The 10,769-nt window shown below is 48.4% G+C and overlaps 1 protein-coding gene across 13 annotated transcripts in view; it reads left to right on the top strand.

Moving 5' to 3' along the window:
* The window catches only part of Atp2b2 (ATPase plasma membrane Ca2+ transporting 2), a 301,832-nt gene that overhangs the window by 115,475 nt on the left and 175,588 nt on the right, over nt 1-10,769 (top strand). For all 13 annotated transcript variants that reach the window (XM_029478501.1, XM_029478498.1, XM_029478497.1 and 10 more), the window contains one exon: nt 5,379-5,473. The gene's annotated coding sequence lies outside the window, so the exon portion shown is untranslated. The remainder of the gene's footprint in view (nt 1-5,378; nt 5,474-10,769) is intronic.

The raw sequence follows: 10,769 nt of genomic DNA, 5'->3' as shown, positions 1-10,769 counted from the left end.
GAAGACAGCTACAGTGTACTTACATATAATAAATAAATATTTAAAAAAAAAGAATTCAGATTCTTATCTTTGGCAACAAGTGCTGCCCATTGCTTTCCTTGGAGAGATGGGCACACCCAGTACACTTTGGAGAAACTGCCTGCCAAACACCCAAGTTAAATAACCATCATTTGCCAATCATGTATGTTCAAATGGCCTTCCATGAAAACAGCCGCTACATCAGCCAGCATTGTGAAGGACTGAACATACGCTTTTCCTCCATCAGCATCCAGAGGCAAGTAGCATACACCCACTCTGTGTACTCAGGTGTGGAAAGTGCATTAAACCAACCATTCTCACCACTACATCCAGGACACTCCTGATCACAGGCATGTAGCAGGGGAGAATAGGGTGAGCCTAATACACACTGCCCACCATGGTCCAGGATCTTCACTCAACATTGCTGTTCAGCTATTGTCGGTGAAAATGGTTCATGGTGTGTTTGTGTCACTATGGGAACTGTTTTGTCTGAGACCTCCAAAAAGCTTAGGAAGGTACCTTTCTGTTGCTGTCACAGAATACCCGATGAAGGCAACTAAAGATGGCTCATAGTTGAGGGATACAGTCCACCCTGGTGGAGAAGTCAGAGTGGCAGGAGTGTGGAAAGCAGAGAAATGGGCCCTGGCACTCAGCTCACTTTCTCCTTTGTACTCGGTTTGGGACCCCAGCCCATGTGATGGTGCCATCCACATTCAGAATGGGGTCTTGCTTTTTCTTCTATTAAACGTTTGTGAGAAGGTACTACAGATGACCCTGGAGTTGTAGCCCTAGGTGACTATAAATCTAGTCAAGTTGATCATGAAATTTTAAGTATCACATAGACTTAGGAAACATTAAAGAAAACATAGAGCAGACTTTGGGTACAGAAGCCTAGAGATGTATAAGGCTGAAGTCACATGGTCGGCATGCAGCCAGTAGGAAACTGCATGACCTGGGCATGGGATTGGTTTTGTCATAGATATAAGGAAGAGTCTGTTCAGCTCACAGTTTTGAGGCCTTCATGGGTGGCTTCACTGTACAAGGTGTGGGGGAGGAAGCCAGATAAGAGAGCTCATCTTACTCTGTCAACACTTCACTCCAATGAGAACAACTAGGTTCCCACAAGATCTCTCGATGTTACTTTGAGGGCAGCATCCTAATGACCTGCCCACCTCCCTCTAGGCCACACCTCTTAAAGATCTCATCCCACCCCACCCCAGCAGCATGACTTTAAGGATCCAGATGCTAGCACAGGAACTGTTAGCAGACAGTTGGTGGTAGGTAAAGAATGGTGGGAACTTCTGCGGTTCAGAGATGTGGAGGGGAGGAGAGCAAGGACAAGGGCCAGTGCTGAAGGGGCAGGCTCAGCAGCTGGCACAGCTGGAAAGGCCCAGGGAGCAATCACATCTTGAGTCACACCATTGGTGAGGTCAGCACTGGCCAGATCTCCATGTTCCCTACAGAGACCTAGTAGAGCTGGGCCTTGAGACCCTGAGAACAATTCCAATCTGGGTTTCTAGAATTCACCAAGTCTTCAACTTCATAGGTTGACTCCAGCTAACAAGCATCCTGTCAACAACTCTAAATGGGAAAACACCCCAGAGGCTCCAGTTTCCCTTGTCACCTGACTGAAAAGAAGGTCTCTCCTGAGATAGATGAGAAGTCAGGAGACACTGACAATAGCAGGCATTCCTGGAAGATGAGCTGAAGTATGGTAGCACATGCCTGTGATCTCAGCTCTGGGAGGCTGAGGCAGATGGACTGCCATGAGTTCAAGGCCAGCCTCTGCTACATCGAGAGTTCTAGACCAACCCAGACTAAAGGGGAAAACACAAATGGAACATGAAGAGAATTCTAGAAAACTTTAGGCAGAGGAAAACACATGTTTGGTGGCTTCTACTTCCAGGCTTGAGTGGAATCACTAGCCAGAATCTCTTCTGTAAGGACAGCTGAAAGTCCCCGACACATCCAGAACAACTAGAAGACAGACACATGAAGGGGGAACACAAGCTGGCCCAGGGTGGGAAGAGGCCCCAGGATCCCACAGTGGAAACTCTGGGTCTTTCCATGACAAAATTTATCCCAGAGTCAAACTGAAGAAACTAGAACTGAGGCCTTGACAATAGTCATACCCAACAGTCCCCACCCTAGAGCAGCCTTCTTCAATCTGTGGGCTGTGACCCTTTTGGGAGTCAAATGACTTTCACAGGGGGTCACTTTAGACTATCAGAAAACACAGATTTCGCATTACGATTCATAACTGCAAAAATACAGTTATGAAGTAGCAACAAAAATCATTTTATGGTTGGGGGTCACCACAACATGAAGAACGGTTAAAGGGTCACAGCATTAGGAAGGTTGAGAGCCACTGCCGTGGAGAATGCAAGGGTCAAAGGCATACTCCAGATGCTGGCGACTGTCCCAGCCAGTCACCAAGAAACATGGAATGGGAGACGGAACCTCCACCATCAGCAGGGTATAATGCGGAAGGCCCATGGGGTAAGGACCCCAGACCCTCCAACTAGAGGGATTCCTATCCCTTCTCAGCAACAGCAAGGAACCCCCCACCAGCAGAAGCTGACCTGAAAAGGTGGGTGTGGGTCCCTATGGGAAATTAGCAAGCAAGCATTCCCCTGCATCTGCCTGAGTAGGGCAGAGGAAATAGAGGGTATGAATGAGTCTCGTGATGTGATAGGTTTCCAGGGAAGTTCACTCATATCTGAAGCACCAGGAAGAAGTCTGGCTCAGTGGAAAAGAGCCATTGACAAATGCCAACCCAGATGGCAAGAGATACAAGAACCAGCTAACAAGGATTTCACAGTAGCCAGTAAAAGCATACTTCGGGGAACTGCTCTGACTACACTAGAATCAGACTTTTAACAAATCAAAAAAGAATAGAGAAATCAAATGGAAATTTTAGAACAGAAAAGCACTCCAGAAAATTAAAATAAAATAAAATAAAAAGACCCACTCTCAGTGCTTGATAGCAGACAAGAGAGGACTGAAGAAAGACTCATTAAACCAAATATAGAATAATGGAAACTACCTGATCGAAATAACAAAGAGAAAATGTCAGGAAAAAAACGTGTCAACGGAGCTTTAGGGTCCTATGGGATTATCAACAAGGCTCCTGTCACCAGACTTGTGGAGAAAGAGAAAGAGACGGAGGCTGAAAAGTATTAGTATATGAATAAATAAAGACTGAAAATTCCCCCAAATTGATACACACACACACACACACACACACACACACACACACACCCCTCTGAAGAGCCAAGAAGCTCAACAAATCCCAAGCAGTATGAATCCATAGCAATCTACTCTAAGCAGCAAATAAGCTACTGAAAATGAAATTTAGACAATATTGAAAGAAGTGGAAGAGAAATGATATCCACTAATGGGGCGATGAAGTATTAATACCTCACATATACACGGACACTTAGTTTAAAAGAAAATCAGGGCCAGTGAATGGCTCAGCAGGGAAAGGTACCAAGTCTGAGGGACCTGAGTTTGACTCAGGACCCTGATGCCTCCCTCAAGTTGCCCTATGACCTCCAAATGACATTCAACATAAAATAAATATTTTTTTTAAAAAATCAATCAAGTCAATTAGATACTGAGCAAAATGCATGGAGAGATCCCTCTGAAGATGCTGTACAGTCAGCAAAGTGCACCTGAGAAGGCTCCCAGCATGGCTGGCCACTAGGGAACTGCAGATGGTAAACCACAGGTAGCAGCAGCCAGCTCCATCAGAATGGCAGGCCCTGATGAGAACACCAAAAGACTCAGATGTCCTCTCAGGAATGTGACACAGGACAACCACTCTGTAGGACGGCGTAAGGATCGCATTCAACACTGTGCCTCTACCATCTGATCCACCAATCATACTTCATCAGGCCATTCATTACAAATAAATGGAAACTTGTATTGACCCAGACCCCAAACAACACTGACACAACCATTCATCGCAGCCTGTTATTCATACTAGCTTCTCCAACATTGTATAATAACCTGAATAACCTTGATCACTAAATGGTTACACTGTGCCCATCCATTCACAGTCGATCACTGAATCATGCAAAACCTAGACAATAGAGCAAGGAGGTCAGGGAGGGTTGGCTCAGTGGTTATTGTGCAAGCATGAGGACCTGAGTTCAAATCCTCTATATCTTTTTAAGAAAAAAATGAGCAAAGTCACATGCATACTTGTAGCCTCGGCCCCTAGAAGGGATGAATGTTGGGCGTGCCAGCCTAGCTTCAGGTTCAGTGAGAGACTTGGTCACAAGGAAATAAGCAAGAAAATAATACAGCCTGACATCCTCCTCTGATCTCTGTACACACACACACACACACACACACACACACACACACAAAGAAAGTCTAGATCAGTCTCCAGAAAATTATCCTAAGGAAAACACAAAAAGCTAGTTTTAGGAAGTTCACCTAGCACCTGGCTTTCTGTCTCTCATGTCACTGATGAAGACTGTTCTGCAGCCAGAGAGCAGGATGAGGTGGAGAGGGAGTGAAGGAGGCCTTGTGGTGTGGGACAGTTTTGTGTCTTGACTGTGGTGATGATAACATGGAGCCACTCACAAGAGCATGCTCATGTGTGCAGCTCCTGTGAGTGTGTGCACATGTGTGTAGTTCCTGTGAATGTGTACACATGTGTGCAGCTCCTGTGAGTGTGTGCACATGTGTGCAGCTCCTGTGAGTGTGTGCACATGTGTGCAGCTCCTGTGAATGTGTGCACATTTGGATGGGCTTTAAGACAAACACGTCTAAGGTCACTTGCCTGGTTTTGAGGATAAGCTTGGTTACACAAGATGTGCTACAGATGTGGGAAGGGCACAGGGCCACTCTGTGCATTTCTTTGCAGCCTCCTCTGAAGTGATATAACTATTTCAAAATAAAAAGTGGCAAAGAAATTAATAGAGAGATGACAGATATGTGGCTGGATGGATGGGTGGGTGGGTAGTCGAGAAGCAGGAACTCTGAGAGGTTGGACTCTTTGTGCAGGGAAGGTCTCTCTCTCTCTCTCTCTCTCTCTCTCTCTCTCTCTCTCTCTCTCTCTCTCTTTTCCTCAGAGTGCATACCATGACCATTCCAACACATCCCCCCTCACAGCCCAGGCAGCCACAGATGGGGTGATGTCCCTCAATTACTGCCGACTGGTGCTCTTGCTTCCCTGAGATGAGCTTAGAACCTGGGAGGGGAGAGGCCCACGAGGCAGCCTTAAGGAGCAGATGGCCTGAGATCTATGTGTCTGGGCCAGCCAATGGGGGAGGAGCAACCTGCTCTCAAGAACACGCTTCCATCCTCACCCAGCAGTTCTAACCATGACCATTTCTCCCCCTTTCCAGAGCTGAACTTGGTCACACAGTCCCTAGAGCCGGCAAGACATGGGCTCCACTGTGCAGCTCCTGGCGCCTCTGATGTAACCAGAAGATGTGTAGGGGTGAGTCAAAGACTGGTGTCTTTGGAGAGGGGAGTGCAGTGTGGGAAGAAAGAAGCTAAGTGTGTGTCTGCGTGTGTGCACCTGCATGGGTAGAGGGTGCTGGCAGAGGCTCTACTGAGCAGGAACTTAGTGTATTTGAGAGCAGCCACCTTCCTCTGCCACCCTGTTGGGTATACATGTATCAGTTATTTAGCACTTGGTGGGTTTTGGAAATTTACAGAATCTCTTTGGCATTGGATTGGGGTGCCGTAGAGAGTGCAAGTCAGCTTCGTGTCTGTCATCTGACTGGCCTGGTTGCAGTCCTGGGTCTGTTCTTGTCCTTCCTGCTGTTGGTGATCCATGCAGATCCAACACGTCCTCTGCCTAGGGAGGACAGACAGCTGCCCCCAGCTCCTTTTCTACCAGCTGGACTGACATGAAGCTTCAGAGGTGGAGCTCAACCTGGCTTGCTGTGACATGCACTGAGAGTTTCAAGGGGTCAATGCTATCCAGCAGGGTGGCAAGGGCATAGGTGGGGTCTGAACTCAGGTCTGGGTTCAGAGTGTTGGTTTGGCCACTGAGGCTGCCTCTCTGGGTCTTGTTTCCTTCATTTGTAATGTGGGGACAATTGGGGGCCATCTTGTAATAGTCGGACAAGGGTGTTCCTCTAAAGTGCTGGGCAGAGTGGCTAGGACACACCAGGTGTCCATACATGTTGACTGAATGGTCATGCCATGTGCCTGATCTATGCTCACTGGAGAACCGGGCCACTTTCAGGATCAGGATGTCCCCAGGCAAAGCCAGCGTGGATGGAAGGTCTTTCAGGGTCCCCCGGTAGAGACCATGCCTCTTCTGTACTCCACAGACCTTCCTCTGGGCCCCTGGTTTTGCTTCACTGTGTCCATATGTAATATATAAACTTTGGGGGTTTTGCCCTGTGCATCCACAGCTGCCGACGATGCTCATCCTCCTGCCTCAGACCTAACTTCTACTCCATGAGCACATCCTCTGCCTAGCGGAGTCACGGCACCTGAATTTACATCAGAGTGGGTTTCACTTGTACCCTCTCTCCTGTCCCCGGCATCACTCTCATGAACTTTGGTTTCTTGTCCAAGCGCTTGGGGACTAACCGTATCATTTCCAAACATTCTATAATTGCTCACATAGCTGTTTAATGCAATCTCTTAAATGCCAGGCAAGTGATAAGTCAGAACAGATAAATAAGCATCCAAACCCAGCAGTTTCAGGTGGGTACAGGTAAGAAAGGGGCTAGATGGCTTCTAATGGACCATCTACAGTAGGAGGAGGTGACAGGACCCCCAATGTGTCACAAGGCTTCCTATGCCCATAGTTGGCAACCACCCGGCAGACTTTCTTCAGTCTGTGAAGATACATCATCTTCTCTTGCATCAGGGATATTCAAAGCCCAGGCTCTGCCGCCTGGTCACTTGTCTGTCTGAGCATCTTCTGCATTTGCTCACACATCCTGGCTACCCTCAAGAATGGATCAGACATGATCCCCATCCTCTTAGTGCTGGCTCTACAGCAGACAGTAAAAACCAAGTGCAAAGTACAGCTTCCAAATGTGATATTTTGTGTCCTTTTTTGAAGGACGCAAAATGGGCTAATAAGCTGAGAGGTAGCAAGTTGTCAGAGAGGAGTGTACATCTGAGAAAAGGTCTCAGTGGTGGAAGTGACTGAGGTATGATGCAGGCCTGGGGCCCAGGAGAGTGACAGGGTAGATGTGAAGGCTCCTAGGATCATGTGGGGCTGGGAGCAGGGGGACAGTAGGAAGGGCAAGAAAGCCAGGCAAGAGCATCCAGGCCCAAGGCAGGCCTTGTAGACAGAGAAACCTGGGGATGGCCAGGCAGAGCCCATGGGGTTCTTAGAGGAGCCTTATGCAGTATTGGAGCTGTTAGGTCTCAGGCGTGGTGGGAGATGAGGAATATCATAGTACCTTGGACAGGAGGGGCAAGGAATGCAGGGAAGAAACCATGTCAGCTCGAGATCCAAGATCCTAGTGCATAGAGAGGGCTACATGGCTCCTTCTCAGCCTTCCAGTCTCAGGAATTCATTTATAGAAGGTGACTCCACCTTTGGGAGCCATTCAAAGTGACTCTAATTCCAATGTGGCAGCTGATTATGATAGCCGGTAGGGATCATAGTCACACAATGCCACTAATAGCACCTAGATGCCACTAAGCGTGGCTAGCTAACTGTTAAACCAACTTGACCCAGGCTAGAATCATTTTGGAACAGGGGACCTTAACTGAGAAAATGCCCCCACCAGATCAGCCTGTGGGATAGATGTGGGAGGGCCCAATTTACTGTGGATAGTACCAACCCTGGGCAAGTGGCTCTGGGATGTATAATGTATCAAGCTGTACAAGCCATGAGGAACAAGGCAGTAAGCGATGCCCCTCCATGGCCTCTACACCAGTCCCTGCCTCCTGGTTCCAGCCCTGTTGGAGGTCCTGCCCTGACCCCCCTCAGCAAGGGAGTGTGATTGGAGAGGTGTGAGCTGAAATAAACCCTTTCATCACCATGTTTATGGTCATGGTGTTTCATGATAGTAATAGAAACCCTAAGACAGTATACTCTGTGAGCCAGGCACTGGTACATGTGTCCCTGATCCTCTCAGGCAGCCCAGGACATACAGGGGTTTGTTGGTTTCTTAATCCCCATTCACAGACGAAGACTCCAGGGCATGGACTGATGAAATCAAACGTCCAGTGTTGCTCAGGTAGGAGAAGGCAGAGCAGGCTTCTCAGCCCGTGTGTGTCCTGAGTCCAAGCTGGATAAGATGCACTCACATTAACAAAAGCAACAGTGCCTATGCTCCCGACCCCCCCCCCAAGACTCAGGCATGGTCTGTGCTTGCAAACAACTCACCATTTAGCCTTTGCGAGGTCCTTTAAGGTTGGTGGTGCCATGACCCTTGTTTTAAAAGGCCAAGTTGAAACATAGTGTCTCATACCCCAGGTAAAATGCAATTCCTGGCAATCAGAGAGAGTCCAGGTTTGGAGTGGAATTGGAACTAGCCATCAGCCCGGCTCCATCTAAGTCTGGGCAAGACCTTCACCAGGTTCTCATGCACCCTGGACCAGGCATGGCCTGAACCCTCAGAATCATGTTCTAGGAGGCTTTAGAGCTCCCTACCTCAAGAGCCCTGGGAGAGGGCTGATTCATCCTCCTCTGAATCTCCTCACTGCTCAGGACCAGAGCAGAGGGACCTTCCAACATAGAAGGTCAGCTGTCCAGCAGCCTTGGAAGGATCATACACTAGAGCCACCCCCAGGAAAGCAGTATCCTCTCTTCCCATAAGGGAGTCACAGCCCTCACCCCTCTCAGAAGGAACAGAGAGACAGACAGACAGACAGACAGACACAGACAGAGAGACACAGAGAGTGATAGAGAGAGAGCTGAGCCATCCATACCTGTGTAGGCACATCACCTGAACCACCACAGCCAGTCGTGGTAGAAACCACAGGTGTCTCCTTCCGAATAAAAACATTTAACTGACAGATCTTCCACATCCAAACAGCATATTAAGCTGATCATAGGGAACCATTCCTGAAATGCAATACACCCAAAATTAGTGGAAAAGTAGGAGCAGAAACCAAGGACGCATGTGATGACTCAAACATAAAATGATGAACGTGAGGAGTATTAGCCAGGTGTGGAGGTCCACAGCTGTAATCCTGATACTCAGGAGGCCAGCCTAGGCTACCTTGTGTCAAAAACCAAACAGAAACAACTCAGTTCTCTTTAAGCTACCAACAATACGCTGTAGCTCAGTATCTGAGAGGGACCAGCGGGCCCCAGTCGCTAACATAACATGGTGCAGCACTGGCTCACAGCCCAGCTGCATCTTCCCACCTACTTAAGCCATTTCCCTCTGACTTCCAAAGCCTAATGCAGCATTGGCATCATGTAATAGCCCTTGTGTAGTTCAGGGACTAACAAGGGGAGAGCCTGTATCTGTTCAGTATCGGTCCAATTAAGAAAAGAAAAAAGCTGGGGCCAGCGAGATGGCTCAGCAGGCAAAATGCTTGCGGTGCAACCCTAGTGACCTTCATTCAGTCCCTGAATCCACATGGTAGAAAGGACTGACCCCACCCAGTTGTCCTCCAACCTCCACACACTCAGGCTGTGGCACATGCGTGCCCACATACACACACTAATACTAATAGTAAATATATTTACTTATTTACTGATTGATTGAATTTTTGAGACAGCCTCAGTATATAGCTAGCCCTGGCTAGCCTAGACACCTAAGTCTATCTGTCTCTGCCATCACCATCTTATAAAACAATGTAATGCTTTCAAGCCTTGGTTAAGCCTGTGGATGTGGAGTTCACGGGAATGGGCACTGGCTTTAATGCCAGGTGAGTCTGGTGCTAGGCCTATAAGGAGGAGCTTTGCAAGCAGACCTGCCTGAGCGAGGCTGTGGAAGCACCAGAAGATGCTAGCTGTATCTGCAGAGGGAGCTTGAGAAGTTCCCACAGTTCAGGTTTCCTCAGGACCCTCACCATGGCCACACTACTGAAAAGTCCAAATCACAGGGGCAGACAGAGCCCAGGGGTTGCCGCAACACCTCTCAGAGCCTGGGATCAATGTGTGGATGCTGGGAGCCATACCATGCCGTGCCATCTTGGTGAGATGTCCCTGTGTCACCAACCAAATATGGGTCCTGCTGGCACTGTCCTGAGCAGCTTATTGTCATTCCCCTGCCTCAGTAGCATTTTCTTTCAAACAAGAATAAGAAGCCTACTTTCTGTGGGTGTCGGGGACTAAGTAGGAGAAAAAACATGGGGTACCTAGCTTGGTACATGCTTGGTAGTTCTGGTTCCCTAGTGACCTTGAGTTAGCAGGACCCTTCCCTGTGGGGCTGAGTCGGTCTCTTGCCTGTTCACTTTGCTGTCTGTGATTGGTTCTCTAGAGTTGCTGTGACACAACTATAAACTGACTTAAACTGGTTTAAAGTCACTGAATTCCACTCTGAGGGGACCAGAAGCACGAGATGAAGGCATCCATGGCTTACTCCTCCAAAGGCCACGGGGCCGGTTCATTCTGAGCCTCCCTCTTAGCTCCCCGTAGCTTGCTGGCTGTCTCTGACCTTCCTTGGCATGTAGACGTGTTCCCCCCACGCCCTGCCATAGCCTCTTCTTCCTGCTGCACGTCTGTCTCTCTGTCCAAAGGTCCCATCTTATGAGAAAGCTAAGTCCCATCAGGCCAGGGCCACCTTATGGCCTCATGCCCACTTCCATTATGGAAGACCATATTTCCAAATGACGCTACGTCCATACAGCCTGAG

This window comes from Mus caroli, chromosome 6 (genome assembly GCF_900094665.2).
Source record: "Mus caroli chromosome 6, CAROLI_EIJ_v1.1, whole genome shotgun sequence".
In the NCBI taxonomy this organism is placed as follows: Eukaryota; Metazoa; Chordata; class Mammalia; order Rodentia; family Muridae; genus Mus; species Mus caroli.
The sequence above is the reverse complement of the archived record's forward strand: the minus strand, read 5'-3'. Positions and strand labels throughout refer to the sequence as shown.